Genomic DNA, 22,343 nt, shown 5'->3' on the forward strand with positions numbered 1-22,343 from the left:
CTGCTTTGGGTTGCTCATAGCCCCTCTCCTAGTACAGATCTGATTCTTCCAACATAATTTCTGTGGGGATTGTGCCACCACTTTTAATTTTAATCTGACCAAATTGGGGTGTCAACCCCTGATTTGAGAATTGCTGACCTAGTTCATCTTACTAATGTCATGGGAATCTAAAAATATACCCCTGATATCAAGCATATTATGCCTTTATTGTACAAAGTGTTGAATGATCTAAGGTATGAAAAACTCTGGGGTGTTTTATGGGGGGCTGGGTTGGCCAAGTTTCTGCCCTGTCTGGTTTGGTTTCCCCCTGGTTTGCTTTAAGCAGTACATACTATGCTTAAAGGAATGACACTGAGTATAACTAGAGAGCCTTTAATTACTGTCAGCTTTCTCATCAAACCATCTGACAGAGGGGAAATGCAAAGGCCTTTACATAGTTTCATAGTTGTTAGGGTTGGAAGAGATCTCAATAGATCATCGAGTCTGACCCCCTGCCCTGGGCAGGAAAGATCTCTGGGGTCATATGACCCCAGCCAGGTGCTTGTCTTGTCTCCTCTTAAAGACCCCCAAGGTAGGGGAGAGCACCATCTCCCTTGTGAGCCCATTCCAGATTCTGGCAACCCTTACGATGAAGAAGTTCTTCCTGATGTTCAATCTAAATCTGCTCTCTGTCAGTTTGTGGCTGTTGTTCCTGGTTATTCTAAGGGTGTCCTGGTAAACAGAGCATCTCCTATTTCTTGCTGCCTGCCCTCCCCAATGAATTTGTAAATGGCCACAAGATCCCCTCTCAACGTTCTCTTGCGCAGGCTGAAGAGATCCAGGTCCCTCAGTCTCTCCTCGTAGGGCCTTACCTGCAGGCTCCTAACCATACGAGTGGCCCTCCTCTGGACCCTCTCAAGGTTATCCTCATTCTTCTTGAAGTGCGGTGCCCAGAATTAGATGCAGTGGCCTGACCAATGCCACATAGAGGGGAAGCATCACCTCCCTGGACCTGTTCGTGATGCACCTGCTAATGCATGATAGAGTGTGATTAGCTTTACTGATTACTTTGTCACATTGACAGCTTATATTAATCTTGGAGTCAACTATTAGGCCTGTGCGAAGCGGTGAGTATTCGGATTTGGCCAATTTGGGGACAGTGATTCAATCTGGTGATTTGAATCACTGTCCTGAATCGATTCGGCTGAATCTGAGTCAGAGATTGCTGCCAAATCTCTGAATCACACAGGCCCATCCCCTGCCCACTTTCCCAGCCCCGGCAATGGCTGTCCTGCCCGCCCCAGCTCCCGGCACTTTGGGAAAAAAAAAGCCCCGACTCACTGGGTCCTGGCGGGCAGGGGTGATTCCTGGTACCCCCCACTGTCCCACACCATGTGGGGGGACCTCTGCATGAGCCCCCCCTGCCCCAGCTCTGGTCCTTTAAGAAAAATAAGCCAACCCCCCCCCCCCCCAGATTCACCAGTTCCTGCCCGGTGGGGAGCGATCCCTGCTGCCCCCCAGTGCCCCACGCCATGTGGGGGGCTCTGCACGAGCCCCCTGAAGCCCCGAGGTCACTGCAGGAGCTGGAGAGTCTGGCGTTTTTTTCAGGTTTTTTTTTTTTCTTAAAGGGCAGGAGCTGGGGCGGGCGGGTCAGCCATGGAGTGGCGGCTGGGGGAGAGGGTGGGGGTCGGGGGTGCGGGGGGAGCAGGCAGGGGATGGGGCCTGGCAGGGGTCCCCCCATGGTCCTCTCCCCCCTCTTCTGGCCCCTACTTACCAGCTCCAAGTCCAGCTCTAGCTCCATGCTGCGGCAGCAGGCAGAAACTGTCTAAATAATAGAAGTTCTCTGTATCTTTTCCAAATCAATTTGGAGAGTTTCGAATCAATTTGGACCTTTTTATTGGTCCCCTGATTCAATTCGAATTTGGAGATTTGGCTACCGAATCGGGCTGAATCTCCTCCAAATCAAATCGGTACCTGATTTTGCATAGCCCTATCACCTATGACTCCAAGATCCCTTTCTGCTGCTGTGCTGCTGAGAAGGTCATCCTCTAGCCTGTAGATGTGTTGGTGCTTCCTTTTCTCTAGATGCAGCACTTTGCACTTGTCTTTGTTGAACTGCATCCTATTCTTTTCTGCCCACTTTTCCAACCTGTCCAGGTCTGCCTGGATTCGAGCCCTTCCCACTAGTGTGTTTACTGTACCCCATAATTTCATGTCATCCATGAATTTGGATAAAGTGCTCTCCACGCTCTTATCCATGTTGCTGAAGAAGATATTGAATAGCACAGGTCCAAGGACTGAGCCTTGGGGGACCCCACTGCCCACATCTTTCCAGGTCGATACTGACCCATCCACTACCATTCTCTGGGTACAATCCTTAAGCCAATTTACCACCCACCTGACTGTGTAATCGTCCGTCACAACTGCTCAGTATGAGAATAGGATGAGATACCGTATCAAAGGCCTTCTTAAAATCCAAGTAGATGACATCTACCTCGACTGCTGCATCTAAGCATTTTGTGACCTGGTCAGAAAAAGAAACAAGGTTAGTCAGATAGGATCTACCTGCTATGAACCTGTGCTGGTTGCCTTCAGCATTATTTTTCCTGCTCCCACTAATGTGATCTTTGATAATTTTTTCAAAGGTTTTCCCAAGGATAGAGGTGAGACTACCTGGCCTATAATTACCTGGATCCTCCTTCCTCCCCTTCTTGAAAATAGGGACCACATTGGCCCTTTTCCAGTCCTCTGGGACCTGACTTGAGCACTATGAGTGCACAAACAGCTGTGCTAGTGGCTCTGCTATGACTGGCCAATTCCTTCAGCACCCTTGGATGAAGATCATCCAGGCCTGCTGACTTAAACGCATTCAGCCCCTCTAAGTGTCCATTAACTAGGTTGGTGCTGACCGTTGGTGCACTGTCGGAAGTGTAATAGAAGAGTCGCATCCTTTTATGCTTTTGTTATACATTGAAAAGCTATAGAAGTCAGTCAGAGTATAATGATCACATAAGAAAACCGATCACAATTACCACACAGATATTCATGTAAGTACCCTATTTTACTGCTTTGATATGTGTACCAGTTAGAGGTGCACTGATATATTGGTCACGTATTGGATCAGCATCCATAACAGGAAAATGAACATTATCAGCTATTTTTGGCTGATAATGTCAATGATAAATACCAGGTGCATGTGTGCAGCCACAGCATCCATGTGGCCAGGAATACAGCCTGGCAGCTTGGAGAACAGCATCGAGGGCGCCGCAGCAAGGGAAGGAGTGGGGCAGGGACAGGTACTGCCCAGCCAGGGCTGTGAATGTGATTCTGGAAGTGGGACAGACCCGTGGGCAGCTCGTCCAGATGGCACGGGGGAGTGAAGAGGGGAGGCAACTCACCATCGCTGTGTACACCCCTGGAGGAGGCATGGGGGGGGGCATGTGCCCCTTGGATTTGTGCCTGGGGCAAGGGTAGGATGCCCACTGTAGGCTCTAGACCAGGGGCTGCACCAGGCTGTTCTCAATGGGGATGGTGAATGTGATCCTGGGAGTGGGACAGACCCATGGGCAGTTTGTCCAGATGGCATGGAGGGGTGAAGAAGGGAGGCGGCTCCCCACTGCTGCATACACCCCTGGAGGAGGCATGCGGGGGGCATGTACCCCCTGGATTTGTGCCTGGGGCAAGGGTGGGCTGCCCACTGTGGGCTCCAGACAAGGGGCTGCACCAAGCTGTTCCCAGTGGAGGTGCTGTGTTTGGGGCGGTGGTGCTGGGAGGGATTTTACATAAAATTCCCCATAGCCCCCCCTCCCAGTGCTGCCACTGCCCACCCCACCCCTTCCCACCCTTAGTGCAGCCCTGGTCCAGGCACCCCTCTAGGAAGAGGCCAGTGCAGCTCCTGGCCCTGAGCCCATAGTGGGTAGCCCTACCTTGCCCTTCACACAAATCTGGGGGCCATATACCTTCCTCCAGGGGGTGTGCAGCAGCGGGGAGCTGCCTCCCCTCCCCACCCATCTACATCCCTGGGACAAGCTGCCAGCGGGTCCATCCCACTCGCAGGATCTCATTCACTGCCCTGGCTGGGCAATGCCTGCCCCAGCCCCTCTCCCCACTCTGTGGGGGCCTCAATCTGTGCCCCCCCACACTCCTTCCCCCCACCGTGCCTTACCAGCACCCAACCCCAGACTTGCCAGCCAAGCTGCCGGGCTGCATTCCTGTATATCGGCTATTGGATCAGTTTTGATTGATATGGTTAGTTAATAATTGGCCATCAGTATCAGCTAAGAAAATCTTTAACGGTGCACCCCTAGTACCAGTTAGTTGTCCTCTCATTGTTGAACCCTCCTTCAAATCTTGTCTTTCTGGAAGATGTCACTTGAATTATTGTCTTCCAGGTGTGATCTGCAAGAACCCTGAAATGTTCTGCTCTTTATATTTTTGGCAGCTCAGTGGAGTCTGGTCTCTTTGTAGGAAGGGAGAGAGAAGAGGGGTAACCTTGTTAGAAGTGGAGACCTTTTTAAATTAAAGGGAATGGTAGGCAAACAGAAGGGGAAGGAAGGTCTGCTAGAAGCTGAGGTTTGTTGATCCAGGGTTTTGCTGAAGCCTGAGCAAGACATTGTCTAGTAGGGCTGTGCAAAATGGGCCCTATTCAATTCGGATTCAGATTTGGCCCGAATCGGGGACAGTGATTCGATCTGTTGATTTGGATCTGTCCCTGATTTGATTAGTCCGAATCTGAAGATTCGATGCTGATTCAGTGAATCAGTGATTTGGACACAGGCACAGCTTTAAATTTTTTTTTTTTCCTGCGTACCTTGAGGTAGCAGGCATGGCTCATGATCGCTGCAGTGTTGGGGTGCATGGAGTATCCCACCGGAGCATGGAGACTCTCCAGTGTGCTTGGCAGTCAACCCAGAAGTGGACCGGAAGTACTTGTGGTCCACTTCCAGGTCTGCCGGGGATCGTGCTGGGGGGCCTCCCTGTGCCCCCCCAGCTCGGTGATGGGCCACAGGGGGACCCCGGGTGCCCCCCCTGCCAGACCCAGGAGGCACCAGTTGCTGAGCCTGGGGGATGCGGGTTGCTCCCCCCGTGGACCAGAAGTGCTTTTGGTCCACTTCTGGGTTTGTTGCCGAACACGCTGGGGAGCCCTCGTGCTTCTGTGGGATGCTGCCATCTGCCCCAGCATCCTAGCATTCAGAGCTCCTGCTGCCTAGAGGTATGTAGAAAAGACATTTAAAACCGTATCTACGTCTGAATCGCTGAATCTGTCCAAATCTCTCTGAATTGATTCAGAGGGTTCTGAATCAATTTGGAGAGATTAAAGGGTCTTCTGATTTGACTCCAGTTTGGAGATTCAGCCACTGAATCGGGCCAAATCTCTACTGAATCAGATCGGGGACCGAAGCTTCACACAGCTCTAATGTCTAGTCTATCCAACAGGTATGACGTAGTGGATGAGTGACTTTTCTAGTTGAGCTATTTTGTAGAAGAAGATGTTCAACAGGAAGGAGCTTTTCATGAAAACTTTCACAAGAGTATGAATGAACAAATTACTGTGAAGTAAGCATAGGTGTGAATTTACATCTTGTCATGACCCAAAGGGTATGATTGTGTGTGTGCTTCGGCACTGCAGAATTATTTCCCGCCACGAGAAGCTTTCTTTGCACGGTGCAATTCTCAGTTGCATAGAGAAAACCCCGGTGCAAAGAAGTTCCCGCCATTCGCATGCAAATTTGTGTCCCACTATTGGCTGTTTCTAAATTATTCCCACGTGGCGGCTAGCGATTGGCTTGCTAGCCATATAAGAGGCTTGAGCGGTTTCCGCCCAAGTTGGAGATCTCCGGGGAGGACCTCATTTAGGAGGACTCCACATCCATCTCGTGGAGAACTCTAAGCACTGTGGAGCTTAACAAACCCTGCATGTGCCTTAGAGGAGGATACAGGGGCCTGATCAACCTCTAGCCTCTCCCCGTTGCCGCCTGATCCCTCGACGTACCCTTCCCTGCACGCTCGTGGAGAGTCACCTTTTGGACTCTCATCGTGGTATCCAGAGCTCTGTCCGGGTTTAAGAGGCTCGAGTTTTCTACGGGTCTTGTTCGTGCGAGTTTTCTTTTAATTTGTAACTGCAACTCAAGCAAGTTTTCCTGCCTGCACCGCGACCATCTAAGGTGTAAGTAAAATAATCGTTAATCAACCACTATGCGTCCATGCCTAATTCTAGTCTGCCATGCTGAATTCCCCGACCCACGTGCCAGGGCTGCTGGCCACAGCCCGCCGCGCGCCCCTGAAAGCCTCGGACCGCTCCCGGCCCGCACACATCTCATAAGCTACTCCATGGTAACTGGCCATGTGCACATTCTTAGTCCACAGTAGGAGCAAAGTATATTACCCTTTGTTAGAAATAGGATACACTGCTCATTCATACTTTCTAAAAGTAACGTGTTCATGTAGTCATTCTCAAAGATCCTATGCCCAATTTATATAACCATTGTTGTGTTGGATAGCCCTTTCCAGTCTAAAAAAATAACGTTATTTGTCAGCAAGGGATGATCCATGTAAAATTACTAATACTAACTATGGAAATTAAAAGGTTTGAATCTAACAGTGTGCTCCCTCTGCTTCTCCATCCACAGACACATAGACAGACTGCTTGAACCAACACCATAAGTCATTGATAACACACCTACCATGTTAAGTTTGACTCAGTAAAGATTCCAGCCTTCTAAAATGCTCTTTGCCAAACATGAGTGAATAGGATTTTCCAGGACTGTGTAGAAAAGATAATAGGAGAGGTCTGGTCTGTGTAGTGGTAGAGTGTTTAGATAAAAGCTTAATAGAAAGCCAGAAATCTTTTTAAAGGAGAGATAAGCTTGTACATGGTTTCCTGTGTTGGTAGCTACTCTGTTGGTGTTTCTTTGGGTAGAAGATCTTTAGATTTGTGTCTAGAGACATCATCTCAAATAAACTTGAGTGAATAATACTGGTGCTGTATGCCTGAAGACCTTTGTTTCCAAACCTTTGTTCCCAGCAATTTAAAGAAAGAGTTGTGCATTTTATGTAGTGGTAAAATATTTTCAATTTTGTCTACTTAATGCAAAATTACAATTATAACTACTACTACAGGTAGAAAAATATATTTGAACACATTCAAACACTTCATCAGTATCTTCTTAACAATACTTTTAGGAAGTAGTATTTAATTCCCTGTGGAAAAAATGTATGTTGAATTTTTATTCAGTGTTATTACTGGTGGAATTTCTTAAATAACTTGTAGGCAAGTCTGGCTAATCCTGCTTTATTGTTCACTGTATTTTAGAGCAATGGTGCTCAATCTATTCATCCCTGAAGTCCAGACAAGTGGCACAGGGTTGGTCCATGGGCTGTATCTTGCACAGGGGGTCAGTCTGCAGGCCTGATCTAGTACGGGGTTGGTCCATGGGTGTGACCCTGTGCACATGCTATGTTGTCTGGTCCACAGGGGTACCCAAGAATCTGCAAATTTTGTGGCTGGGGAGCAGTGGCTATTTTGTGGCCTGTGGAGCATAGTTTGAGCACCACTGTTTTGGAGCTTTCTCCCACAGATGAGAAGGCACAGTTTTTAAACTTACAGAGCTTGCAACCTATGGAGGTCTTCTGACTACCTTCTACTTTACTTTTTTACCCCTACATTAGACCATGGTATCTATTCCTAATTTATCTTCAGTATCCTGTTTTTTCTCTCCTTTCTTGTTGCTCTTTCTTTTTCCCCCCCTCATTTATGCTGCTTTTCCTTTTTTTCTTCAAATCTCTTTCCATGGCATAGGGGTGAAGGTTGTAGCCATGTTGATCTAAGAACATAGGCAGACAATGTTCTTTGGGTGAATCTGATATATTTTGTTAGACCAACTTAAATAGTTGGAAAACAGTTTTTAAGCGAGCTTTTGGGATCAAAAATCCTTTGTCAGGCCGAGGAAGTTTCAGCAGTTGGTATGTGCTCTTCCTGGATGGAATGAACAGTGAAGAAGCCAGCGGCTGGGCTGGTATGCATACAAGACAGGTAGTCAGTAAAGATGTAGATTGAGGAGTCAGTGGGTGAGAGACAGGCTGGGTGGAGGGGGAGAGAGAAAACGGGTGAATAGTGGAGAAGTACCTGGGGGGTCAGCTGTCAAGCAGGTTATAACGTGTCATAAATCCAATGTCTATATTTAGTCCATGATCTTTAGTATCCAGGAGGTTGATGAAGTGGAGCTCATAGGCTCGTCTCTGGGAAGTGTTTTGTAAATTTCCTTTGAGGATCAGGACTGAGAGATTGGAGAGAGAGTGGTTTTCTTGTGAGAAATGTGCCCCCGCAGGTAATTGGGTATTCCCGTCTTTGATAGATTTCCAGTGTGCGTTCATTCTGGTGCGCAGTTGTTGTTTGGTCTCTCCTACGTATTTTCCATCAGGGCATTTGGTGCATTGGATGAGAGATATTACATTTCTGGAGATGCAGCTATAAGATCAGGGAATACAGCATTCATGCACACCAGATAAACTGAGCAGTCTCCTGAGCAGTGTTTCTCCTGTGAAAAGGAGAGGAGGTATTTTCTTTCTCCCCTCCACCTACTCCTGGTCCTTTTGCTCTATGGGTTGAGTAGGAAAAGCTGGGAGTCTAGCCCCTGCTGTACTAACTCCTGTATTGGAGTCGGCCCTCCCAGGGAATAGTTCCATTCTGCCATGCTGTGCTGGAGAAAAAAATGGCGAGATTCTTGTCAAGTTCACTGACAGCAATAGTTTTGAGACTGACAGCATTGAAAACTGACAGGACTGATCAGTTCACTCACTGCTGCACCCTGGGAAATGAATAGCAGTAGAGGCTTTGGAGCTGTCGTTTTGTAGTCTCAAGGGGGCTGCATCACATCAGTTTATGCTTAGTCTGGATTTGGAAGTCTAGAAGGTTTTTTTTAAAGCTTAAATTCCACTGATGTTAGCACTTACTGAGAAATATTGTTATTCTCCTTGGTGGAAGGGCCTTTCTAATTCCATACATGGAATGTATTTTACTTTTACTTGAGACACACTTAGCTGAACTGATTAACACATTTCAGAATCTATTTTGGGCCTTGCTTTGCCTGTTAATAGAGGTAAATCAAAGAGTAAATTTTTTCACTGTGTTTGTATATAGCAATTTAATGTTTAAAACGGAGAAACTAACAAGGTAGAAATGCGTGTGTAGATTTTGTGAAGTGGTAGTCATGGAATCACTAATGTTTGGGATTAGAGTGCAGTGCATTTGCCTTGACTTCATACCTTCTCTGCCAACAGAGCTGGCAATCTCATTGAAGGAGTTTATTCAAGTGTAGGCTTTATACAAAAAATTGTTTTGTGTGGGATGGAATGGATGATGAAAGCCACAGCCAAACTTTTAAAATACATTTGTGAACTCTTTCCATAGATGTTTTTAAGTAAGCATTTAGCCAAAATGGCCTGCTCTTTTTGGATAAAATTGATCCATCATTTGTCTTGTTCAAACTCATTCAGGTTAGATAGGATGCAGTCTTATCTATTTTTCTTGTTCTACTTGTTTGGTAGAATTGGAAGGTTTGTATAGGCCTGCTTTCAGTCCTGGGGAGAAGGGGGTGAGAGGAGACTTTGTGGTAAGGACTTTGATATGAAAGGAAAAATACAATGGGGTGGATCAGGCTAGGAGATGTCTGAGTTCTTAGGAGGACTTGTTTCTGCAGGGGTCCCCATGGTCTGCCAGGCAGGAATGCTAGGGATCATTAATATTCAAATAGCTGCATGACACTGCCCACAGCAGAGTCCCAATGCAGAACTGAAAACCAAGTACAGCTACTGTAAAAAGGAAAACGAGGCTAGTTGGTTAAAACCTACCATGCTTACAAAGCTGGTACATTTTTGAAAATTTAAGATAGAAAATGGTTACCAACAGCAAGTTGCCAATTAAAAAGTTTCAGGTTTTTTTTTACCCCTCCCCCCCTTTTAGAATACTAATGTGCCATATGCAAAATCAACAAAGATTGTACTTTACATGGGGTAAAACTTCAGGCAAGTCATTAGGTCCCCATGGCAAGTCATTAGTTGAGCATAGGTACCAGGGCTGTGCCTGCACCCAGTCCTTTGCAAGACTGGGGTGTTAATTAGCTGTTATTCACATAGGAGGAATGTTAAAACTTGTTCACCTGATTGCTCAAGGAATATTTCTGAATAGGGGCAGATCAAGGTCAGGTTTCAAAGTCTATATTTAAGTAACATTTTCAAGCTTTTCTCTTCAACCACAAGAGTTAAATAAAGTAAGGGTTTGCCCATAAACACATTCTCTCATAAACACTGGTAGGAGTTCAAGCTTTAAGAAAGAAAATAAACACTGAGAAAGACTCAGAAAGAAATGCAGGACTCTAGAACTCCTGGTTCAGAGATGATAGCTATTATATCACAGTATCTGGGAGAGACTCAGTACCTTTCCAAAAGTTGATAAGACTAAGTAGGAACCCCTTATTGCCTCCTTTCATTCAGTATTCCCTTTCCCTTCATGTTTCTTCCCTCTTACCTTATTCCCATGTAACAAAACACACCCCTTCCTTGCTCCAAAAATGTTGAACATGCCATTTGCCACCATGACATTATTCATTCTGTTTCTGTGTTATAGCTGTTGCCCCATTCTGTGTGCTGTCTGCTCAGTTAAACTCTTCAGGGTAGGGGATATCTGCTACTCTGTACTGTACTTAGCATGTTTGGCCCCTGTTCTTGATTGTTTTGTAAGTGCTCCCATAAGCAAGATGATTAATAAAAATGATTGTCTGAAGCATTTGAAACACCCTTTCTGATCCTTTGAAAAACATCAACATTGCTTTCACTTTCCTGGCTCCTCAGTGGCTGGGGGCCTGTACTAACCCCTGCCTTACCAGGGTAACAGAAAAATAGTGGCTGATGGTTCTCTGACATGACATTCTGGCTGGTAAGGTTTCCCTTTGTATCTAACCCTGCCAGGTTAGGACTTGAAGGCTGGTTATGCATTGCTGTGGAGTTGGTCAGATTCTGTAAGAGTTCTGTTCTTTGAATAGGTAGAGGAAACTAAAGTACATGAAGTTCCTTCCTCCCACAGAGCAGGCAATCTGTGCCTTTCATTTCCTTGCGTCTCCCAGGCTGGATGTGGTGATATTGTCTTGTGATCCTTGAGCTCTGGGCCCTAGGCTTAATCCAGCCCTGGTTGCATATTTAAACATTAAACTGCATGGTTGATTTAGTTAAAAGGAACTAAGATGGTATGAAGTCAAGTATTCAAAGAACAGAAGGACAATTAAGACAGAATTTCACAATACAAAATTAGAATATAACTAGCTGAAGGAATGAGGGGGAAAGAGAGGTGTAAAGAGAACAGAAAGATGTGAAAAATAAATTTAATCATTTTCATCAACATTAAGCAACATAGGACAACACTGGTGCCATCCCAAACAAAAATCAAAGAGGAGCATTTCCCAGTTATTAATAAGGGTAAGGAGTTTGCTGAAATACCTGTTAAAGAAGGTTTAGAGAAATTAGGATTTATTATTTTCACCTATATGTTTAATACATTAAAATAATTCACAAACCTCTTAGAATAAGGACTTTTCTTTGTGCTTATAGATTCACCTTCTTGACATTATGAAAATATAATGTGTCCTCCTGAATTATGGGAATGGCTATTTGAGTATATTTTTAATTTTCTATGTATTTAAAAGTAAATCTGTTAATTGGTTGAAGTCCATTAAATGTTAAGAAATTTAGCATGCCACTCCTTTCTTCTGTCCTGATTGATCTAAAGGCTTGTCTACAAAAGAACATTACTGCAAAGTACTTTTGGTATAAATTTACAATATATTAGCTACTCTTCCCTAATTTCTCATGTAGACACTCTTGTGGGGAAGGGGGGGGTGGCACATCTAATTTATTGTGGAGTAATTTGACCTTTGCCTAGGGGAAAAGTGGAGCAGACATGACACAAATTTACATTGCGGGAAGTCCTTCTCTTCTGGGGTAAAGATCCCCCCCAAAATAACCATAATAACTTTATCCAGGAGCAAATTATGCTGGCACAAGTGCCATATGTATGCTGTTCAGTTGCCTTTCATCCTGGGGATAGCCCTTTGCTTGGTGCAAACTGGCTATTACCAGGTCTTCTATCACCTAGCAATGATGTGCTGCTACATCAGGAGAATTGTTCATGTGTCCACTCCAGTTGTCAATGTAACTTTAACCCAAAGTAAAATCTAAGGTAAATGTCCCAGGATGAATTTTGCATCTGTACTGTTAGCATATATTAATGTCAGGTAGCTCCACAGGATTAAAGTTTCTCACTTAGTGTGAACTAAGTGTGACAACATGAGGCGGTATTACTAGCACATTGTGCGCTAAGTTAACTACTCAGACAAGCCCTGAATAATGATATAATATAAAGTCTTCCATATAGTTACAATAACATTTTGTGGGTTGGCTTCATTTGAAAAAATGCCTGTAATTACATTAATGATGATGTATCTAGTTGTTATATTTATACAGGATCATAGGAAAGAAGGGCTGTACCATATGAGGTCATTTAGGTCAGCCCCCTGCTCGAGGCAGGATTATCCCTGACTAAATCATCCCAATCAAGTTCATAGAGACTAAGAGCAGTATCAGCTGAACAGGTCGGGGGACATTCTGACAGCAGAGGCAACTCCGTGAGTCATCATCCTTCCTCTAATTCTGATTTGTATACCACACTAGCGTAGGTTGCAGTGATTCACTAGCATGAAGGAAATTGGACATATACCTACAATTTCTGCTGTTAAAACCAGTAACAATTGTTGGGCAAGTGAGACCCAAGCCCCAGGGGCTCTCTGATGGAGGCACTGGAGTGGAGCTAGGGGGACATTTCATCTTCCTCTCGGCTGTCCCTCCTATCCTTTTCCCCTCTGCCACCTTCCCTACAGTGGCTCCACGCTGCCAGAACTAGAGGGCAGAGTAGTAGCAGCAGCATATGATACAGGATCAACAGCTAGAGGTTTGCTGCTGTGGGGAGAGATGTCATCTTGTTTTTTTGTCACCAGAAACCAGTGTTTAAATGGTTTGTCTGACACATGTATTGATGGCAAAAAGGAGGTGACATTCTGCCCCCACTCCCACTTCAGCCATAATAAATTGCCCCTACACCACACGCCACCCTGCCCAGGGTGCAGAACTGGCCAGAAATGCCTCTGGTTGCACTGTTTGGTCTCAAGTTCCACAGTTGCAGGCTAATTGGCCATCATAGCTTGAAAACTGCTTCAGCTTTGTGGTGCACAGAGATTGTATTGCTGAACAAAAGGAAAGAAGAAAGTTTGGTAAGTCCTTGAAACACAGAACCCTGAGAGTCGGGGCCTGGGCTCCCCATCCATTCATCTAGTGCTTTTCTTGCCAGCAGAACCAGATTCATTACTAGACCTTGGCTGCTGCAGTGATGCAAAAGAAAGCCCACCTTAACTGGGACAATAAATGGTGGAATCGATGGAAGGATTGTCTTGTTTTTGAACATCTCATACATGAAAACAAGGAAATTATGAAACAACAATATTTAAAATGATGTTAAGGATGAGGGAAAATGTCAGTAATTTGAAGAGGAAAAATCATTTAATAAATGCAGTAACTATCCTCAAACCAAGACATTCACAGAAATTTGGGGTTAGCATTGAAAGAAATCTGAACATGTGAATGTAGGAAAATGCACAGTTAAGGCACTCAAATATATTTAGATTTCTTTAAGTGTAAACTTAACTGTGAATTTCTGAACTTGTAGTGGAAGATAGAGTCATGGGCTTCATCAGTTGGATAGACAAATTTCTGTAGAATTATGTTCTTATCTGAAAGTGCCTAAGCCTAAACCTGAGGAGATAAGCAAGTAATTTGATGCCTTTTGGATACTAACACTACCCACTGAGGCATCTTTTTAAGTCAGTAGGTTTCTCTTCACTAGACTTTTGTACCTTAGTTTGTAATTAATTAACACATTTTTTAAAGACGACTACGAGGCCACAAACATTTGTTCTTTGCCCAAGGGATAAGCCTTGTGTTCTAGTTTGATCTGTATAAAGCAGTTTCCCAAAAGTTTGGCCAAACCAGTGGTAGGCAACATTTTTGGCCAGTGTGCTGAAAAACACCACAGGGCTTAACTTGGAAGGTGCCAGAGTGCCGGCATGCAAGAAAAACAAAATGAGGGCAGGGGGTACATGGCAAGAGGCTCTGCTTGTGCTCCCTCCCCCCCCCCAACAAAGCTGCTGCCCCTTGCCCCCCACCCAAAGCCCCTGCCCCCCAGCCTGGGTTCTGTGGCTGTCAGCAGATACCCCAACTCAGGGTAGCTGCTGGAGCCTGGGCTGCTCCCAGCAGGGCTTGTAGCATCCCAGCTCCCTGCTGGGAACAGCCTGGACTCCAGCAGCTACCCAGAGCTGGGGCCAGCTGCAGCCCCCCATGCAGCATGGGGAAGTGGGGGGCAGCAGGAATCACCCCCCTGCCTGGCAGCACCCATTGAGTCAGGGCTTTTTTTTCCCAAAGAACTGGGAGCTGGGGTGCGCAAGGCAGCCATTGCCGGGCTGGGGGGATTGGGCCTGGCTGATTTGGAGATTCAGCTCAATCAATTTGGGACAGTGATTTGAATCGCCCAATTGAATCACTGTCCTCCAAATCAGCCGACTCTGAATCTGAAGTGAATGCTAGCCACTTTGCACAGGCCTACTGTCTGTCTGTCTGTCTGTAACACGTTCTATGCGCTCTGATTGGCTGAGGGAAACGGCCGATCGGAGTGCTCCAAGCGAGAGGGAGTGCTGTCATGATTCTGAAGCTGAGCCGAGGCCAGTAGCGCCGGCCTCAGCTCCCCTACTCCACTCACTGCAAGCGGTGCCGAGGACTGGCCAGAGGGTGGGGGAGCCGGGGCTAGCAGAACTGGCTTTAACTCCCCCATTCTGCTCCCTGCAAGAAGCAGAACAGCGGCAGCATGGGGCGTTAGGTGGCGGCACTCCATCCAAGCCCCCTCCCCACCCCATCATTCTTGACGGGGAGTTGGCTAGTCTGTAAATAATGACTGCTTAAATGTGTTTCAGTTTCTGTAAGAAATATTCTCTGAAAGACTTTATTTTACAAATTTAAGATGTTGTCCCCAGGCTTCCAAACATTTATACAGGAGATTTTCTTTCTTTAAATAATAATGATATCATTGGGTTCCATTAAGATCATTTCCTTTGGAACAAAATACAAAGCAAGTTTCCAGGATTCACAATTGGAGGAAAATGTAGTAAAAAAAACATAAAACCTCTGGAGGAGAAAGGGTTTGTTGTATCTGATGTTTGGATACAAACCAGCTATTGTATTTGAAAACTCAAGCTGCTTTTAGAGTTTATATGCATCCCTGTAGTTTTCAGCTGCACTTTCTGCCATTTTTTTTTTCAATGGATATGATTATACTTAAGAATCAAGAAGCTGGAGAAGAAACTGAAACCAGAAATGTGTTTTTGTTGTTGTGTTTTAATAGGTTTCTATGAAATTAATGTGTTTAAAATTCCACTCAGTAGTATAGTTGGATATACTCTTCTCTGGTTCCCTTGCAAATTTCGCAGAAAATCAGAGAAACTATTGAATATGATCACATATACATAATTAATTTTGGGATAAGTATTTAGAATTTTTTCAAGTATGCAAAGATAGTAGGCCCTTGTCATTACATTATATTTATGGTATATAACCAGTGTAATTAAAGTTGTACTACTCTAGAGCAGTCTTGGTTATGCTGGAGTTAAGAGTACTTGTAGCTTATCCTGTATGCAGGACTGTCCCTAGGGGGGTGAATTGAGGCAACTGCCCTAGGCTCTGTGTTTTGGGGGGCCCCGCAGAGCCAGGTGGAGAGGCCGCGGTTGCCATGTTTGAAGTTTGGCCTGTCTTCCTGCCCAGGGTGTTAGAAGTTCCAGCTGCCACCCATTCTGCCCATGTGCTGGGGCTTTCACTTCCCAGCATAAGTGTGCCAGGGGACGGGGAACGGGGGGGGCGCCCATGCAGGCTTTTTTTCCCCATGCACCGCACCCTGCTGGGATCATCTCTGCCTGTATGAGAAAGGGAATAAGCTATAGTGGTGTAAGCATGTACACACTGGTATAATTGAGTTTGTACTGATGGTACTACTTAGGGCGGGAAAAATGGTGATTTTATTTTCCCCTTCCCCCCCCCTCCCCTCACGTAGGACAATGCACTGATAGTTCAGTTGAATATCAAACTACATTTCTTTGTTTGAAACATTTTTTGTGGCAGTTAGTTAACAATGAAATGAAATGTAAATATATTCAGTTTTAAAAACAGTCAAATAATATTGACCTCATGCTAAAATTTGCACACCTCAAGGCATTAGTTGATCAATACAAAGTTCTGTAAAGATTATATCTTTTCTCCCAAAACAGCATTGCACATTGCATCAAGAGGATTTGTCATATTCCTTTTTAACAGCAAATGTAAGGCACTAGGAGAGGTAAAATACTGGATGAGTCAGATATCTCATCTGATATAGCAAATTATAGATAAATGATATGGGCAGTGAGTGACTTTCTTCTATAAAATAGTGTAAAAACTAGAAGACACTGTGAAAATAGCTTCCATGAAGCTGAGTGTAATTTAACACACTAGACTCTAATGGCTCCTGTCTATATTGTGTAAAGATTTAGGATACCATTCTCCCCTGCAGAAATAAGAGTTTACAGTATTTACTCTTCTGCTGGTTATGGCAGTGATTTCACCTTTAGATTCAAGACACCTCTCATTCAGCTCGAGGCACCCCTTGGAAAATGCCAGCTCTTAGTTTTTGCTTATTTCTTGAGTACGGAAGAATAATAGAGCAATTCTTTTGTTGCAGAGAACTTAGGAAGACCATAACAGATCAGAATGTTTTAGACACTATGAATTCCCATCTGAAATCTCTGGATTTATCTTATGAATTACATTTGTACACCTAACCATAGGCAGAGGGAGAAAAAATTATTTGGGAGTGCTGAACCTGTGTAGGCATGTGCATGCCCTTCCTTCCTTCCCCTCCATTCCCCTCATCCCTGTTGCAGCTGCCCGGAGCCTGCAGCTGGGCTGCCTTGCAGTCCTACCCACTGTCCTGTGTTTGGTGGGGGCTGAACCCCATTAGCCCCAGCCTTTTGCTGCCTATGCACCTAACACTGCTAACATTGTGTGACACCCTGTGGCACCCTTGAATGGATCTCAAGGCACTCCAGGGTTCCAGTGGCACCCGGCTGAGAATCACTAGGATATGGTGTATTCTGTTCTTCCTCCCTCGATTCATGTCAGAAGTCTGACCCAGCAGCGCTGACATGCTGAAAGGAGAAGTGGCAAACTTTACAGCAGGGGTGTCAAACATGTGGCTTGCAGGCTGGACTTTGCCTGAGAATCCTCCCTGTCCAGCCCACTAGACTACCAGAGGGTAATGGAAGCTGGGGCCTTTGGCCCTATTGGGTATGGCCACTGGCAGTGAGCTTAGCTTGCTGCAGCCAGACCCTGTGTTCCAGCTGTTGCTAGACCCAAATTGAACTGGGAAGCATCCAGGGCAGGAGAGGGCACTTCTGCCTGCATTAGCTAATGCAAACAGGAGTGCCTTTTCTGCTACAGTTGGTTCCCAGTTTGGTTCTGATGTGCCCCCTGGAATCTGGGTTATGCCAAGTTTCACTTGGCTGCAGCAGTGCTGGTGCCATGGTACCTGTACTGGAGCAGCCTGGTTGAACCAGTGGTTTAGTCCCACACAGGTGCTTACAGTCTGGGTTTTAGAGGCTGCAAGCTCCATCAAAATGTAAGATTTGGCTGAACCAGAGTTAGTAGCTGGCAAAACAGCACTTTGGGTACTATTTAAATGCATAATCCTGTAGTTTATACGACTCGTGGACTTGACCAGGCTAATTAAATTATATCCATGTAAGTTTCATATGTAGAAGCTTCAACAGGACTCCAGGGGCAAAAAAGGGTCCACATTCAGTAGCTCTTTTTCACAGGTCCAGGAATGGCTGAATCTGTGATAAGCTAATTTTAAAGTGCATTTTCTTCATCAACCTGCTAGTTTTAATTGAGGTGTTTGATTACATTTTGTTGAAATTGCAAATAAGGGCAAGTAACTCTGGAGTGTGGCAAACCTTTTTGCAATCACATCCGTTTCTAATAGCTTTGTTTGGTAATATCAGTGAAGTTGAATCTGCTTTTCTCACATCTGATTAAGTCTCCTAGATATTTAATGCAACTCCCTTAACATTTGCACTCACCTGAGGTGATGATTGGGTTGGAAATCTTGTTGATGAGTAAATCCATCTGCTTAGCTGAATACAATGGAGCTGCAGAAAGCCAATCTGTTCGTTTCTTGGAATGTTTGCAAATGTTCCAGGTGTAAATGTTGCTCAATCAAAATTGGCATAATATGAAGGAGCAGATACAATGTTACCAGCCAGAAAACATCAAGGGTTTTTATTGTTCTGAACTACTGCTGAATTGTTAATCTTCATAATGTTGGGAAGTGTGTGCCCTTGAGAGAGAGAGAGAGAGAGAGATTTCGGTATGTACGTCAACTACAACATTTTGAAAATAAAACAATAAACAATTTGTTAAAGTAATTACTTCCATTGAAAAGCTGAATCAGTACATGCCCTTGTGCTACTCTGTATTTTCCAAACACAAGAAAGGAACTTGTTTTTGTTTTGGTTTCACTTTGTGGCATTAAAACACTACTTGTCTTTTTCTGAAAAATCATGTCTTCTCTGTATTTTCCCCACAGAGCAATGGTCAGTTTGACCTCTTTAGCCTGAAAAGCTGGTTAAAAAGAAAAGCAGTGATATTCTAACCATGCAGAATAAAAATACCCCTCTAACTACTGTTAAATCTGTAAGGGCCAGATTCATTTATATGTTTCATTTATAAGTTTCTGAAACAGGACTTTGGTAGACTTAAGGTGCCTGAGTCTAGAACTGCTATCTAAGAAGCATCTGCATGGGACTGTTAAACAGTGAAGGTACTTAAACTCGTTTGGGCATGTTCAATTTTTAACCCAAATGACACAAAATGCCTTCTGCACATGACCCAATCTGAGCAGCTAGTTTTTGCCATTACCCTATTTGCATCCAGAAATTGGGCAGAGTGAAACCTAAGGCCCCATTTACACATGCAAGTAAAGGCACAATTGGATCCAGTGCAAGTAAAGGCACACAATCGTGCTTCCTGCCATTCCACAAGTGTATGGTATGGCAGGAGACGTGATTGTGGGATTTTGCATTAGTTCCAATCACTCCTTATTGCCAGTGCAGGGGGAGCCCAATTCTGGGCTCCCCCTGTACTGGCAAGAAGCAGGCTCCCGTGGCTGCCTTTGCTGAGGGGGCTCCCAGTTTCAGGAGCCCTGAACAGCTGGGACTGAGAGTCCTGCAACTGATAGGGCTCTCAGCCCCAGCTGGGTCTCACAGGGTCAAGAGTCCTACAACTGATGCAATTCCTGAGAGCCCTGTGTAAGCCAGGGATTTCATGTATCCCTGAGCCTCCAGGATCATGATATATGCAATCCCCAGGGCTCGGGTATTTCATGCTGGGCACAGTGCACCACTGAGGCTGGGAGTCCTGTTACATGTGTAAACTAAAGCTTGATAGCAACCAGCTATAAAGTTAGTAAATTTTTTTCAAGGGCTGACTTTATAGCTGGTTGGAACTTTTTATTGTGTAATAGCTGTTAGGGCTGTGCGAAGCGTCGGTCCCTGATTCGATTTGGCGGGGACTCGGCCTGATTCAGTGGCCAAATCTCCGAATCTGAATTGAATCAGAGGACCCTTTAATCTCTTTGAATCGAATTGGAACTCTCTGAATTGATTTGGAGATTCAGACATAAAGACAGCTTTAAATATTTTTTCTACATACCTCTAGGTGGCAAGGGCTCATGAATGCTGCAGTGCTGGCGCGCATGGAGCTTCCCACAGAAGCATGGGGGGCTCCTCAGCACGCTCGGCAGCAGACCCAGAAGCACTTCCAGTCCAGTTCCAGGCTTGCCGGCGAGTGTGCTGGGGGGGCCCCCCAGCTCAGTGACTGGTGCCTCCTGGGTTTGGTGGGGGGCACCTGTGGTCCCCCTGTGGCTAATTGCCGAGCCAAATCGAATCACACACCCCTAATAGTTATTTTGCTGGTCTTAAGGTAATTGTTCAATTAACCAGTTAATTACCTGATACCTATAACATGTAGAGGGGGCCTAAGTCTCCTAAGCAATGTGTGCCATCAAGTCTCCTAAGATGCTTGATTAGGTAGGCATACTCAGAACCTAAGCAGTGTGTGCCAGCCACATTGAGTTCAGCCACTTTTCTTCAAAAATAAGCCACAGCTACTTTTCTTCAAAAACAAGAAGCATTTTCATGGCAGTAACAACAAGGTTAAGTAGTTTTGCATATCAGTCTAGTGCAGGGGTTTTCAACCTTTTTTAGTCTAAGTAACCCCAGTGACTGGACACCGAATGGAGGGAGGGAGGGGTAGCACATGGCCAGACAGAGCAGGGAGGCGGGGATGGAGCACCATCACATCTCAGGAGCAGGCCCAGGGCAGGGTGGGGAAGCTTACTAGGCTGGGGTGAAGGCAGTGGCACCACTCTGCAGGGTGGGGAAGCTCGCTGGGTTAGTGTGTGGCAACGGTAGGGACCGCTGCGTGTGAGCTTCCCTGCCCTGCAGAGGAATGACGCTGCCTTTGCCCTGCCCCGGCCCTGCTCCTGGGAGCTGGTGGTGCTCTGTTCCCCTCCGCCTGTGTGCCCCCTAAGATCACTCAAAGTACGTGTACCCCTCGTTGACAACCCCTGGTCTAGTGATTGGAACACTTGCAAAGTAAGTAGAAACCAGGTACAGTTCCCTCCTTGGCCTGAAGGGATTCACATCTTCATCTTCTAGGAGGGTTCCTGGCCACCTGGCTATAAGCAAGTATTGGTGAGATGTCTACAACCTCTCCCCCTGGCACTGTGAAGCCAAGAAGGCAAAATTTTTGGGCCTCTAAGCAGGCAGGAACATGTTTCTGTGACAGGGCAGTAGGGGTGCTCCTGCGCTGAACCACCCAGCTCGCTGCACATGACCACCTTCCAGGCCCAAGGGCCTCCCTGGGGGTGCCTCACATCTGGCTGACCCCCTTTCTGAAGCACATCCACAAGCCTGGGGGTAACACTGCCACCACTCATGAGTTTCGGTCTGTTAGTGGCTCTGTGCCACATGAGGTACACGATCTTTATGGACTTGAAGGGTACTTGACTCACTGCAAGAACCTGGGGTGCTTTCCTTAGTCTGAAGCAGAAATCATGGTCTCCCTTAGTCAGCCGGACCAAGGGGACCCCAAGGCATAATCTAGATCCTCTCCCAATAAGTCTCCCACACAAGGTAAAAAGGAGTACTTTATTGATTACAAGGAGTAGGTTTGGAATAGGGTACAGGGTAGAGCAATATCAAAGAATAACCCTTAGAGCAAACAGTGGCATGGTAGCCTTTGATCACGCATCTGAATTACTGCAAGCTATATACCTAGTTGGATTTCAAGTAGCTTCCTCACAAGTATCATCCAGAGGCTGATAAAGCTTTCCTTTAGTGGCAGGCAATTTGTACTGTGTCTGTGTGTTTTGAGAGAGAGAGCTACAGATGTCCAGCTCATCCCTGTGTCTTCATCATAGCTGCTGCCCCTCCTCCTGGGCAGTCTTTAACTTATATAGACCTTATTACCTCATTTACCTGATCCAATGAAGGCCAGCAGTTGTTGGCTCCCAACCAACCAATTTAAAACACATCACTGGTTGCCAGGTGGACTGGCAGGGTCTCTAGGCCCCCTCCCAGTCATGATGTCCTTGCTTAGAACAATAGAGAGTTTAAGCCCCGCACTCAGGTGTGTGAGGCCAGTCATGTAGGCCAAGGGAGCAGGTTCCCCCCTCCCTCAGGAATGTATCTGGCTTGGGTTACAACTCTGGGTTACCTGAAGCAGACGGGGGCAGGGGTGCCTGTCCTCTGCAGTGACCGCAGTAAGCAAATTGTTAGATAGTTAATACGCCTGATAGCTGAGTTTGGGGAGAGACTGAGATGGCATTCTGCCGTAGTCTCAGTAGCCTCCGGAAAGGATTCTGGACTCTTGAGTTTGAACAGGATTCTGGAGTCTTGATTTTGAGCAGCTGAAGGCACTTACCTTGCAGTCCTGGCTTAGATACTGAAGCTTCTGAGAGAGGTGGTAGTTCAGTAATACCCCTGTGTTGTGTTTCCTGTTGGCTAGTTCTAGGTAGGTCTTTGCTTAGCATTTAAGTTTTTTGGATCATGCCTCTGATGCACATAAACTCTTTTTTCATGATGCACAAGGAGTCAGGGCACCAAACTCCGGATTTTAGATTTCTT

The 22,343-nt window shown here is 45.7% G+C and overlaps 1 protein-coding gene across 6 annotated transcripts in view; it reads left to right on the top strand.

Annotated features, from left to right (window-relative positions):
- CGNL1 (cingulin like 1) overlaps window positions 1-22,343 on the top strand; it is a 141,945-nt gene that overhangs the window by 7,274 nt on the left and 112,328 nt on the right. The gene's annotated exons all lie outside the window — the stretch shown is intronic.

Source organism: Alligator mississippiensis, chromosome 11 (assembly GCF_030867095.1).
Source record: "Alligator mississippiensis isolate rAllMis1 chromosome 11, rAllMis1, whole genome shotgun sequence".
NCBI lineage: Eukaryota > Metazoa > Chordata > Crocodylia > Alligatoridae > Alligator > Alligator mississippiensis.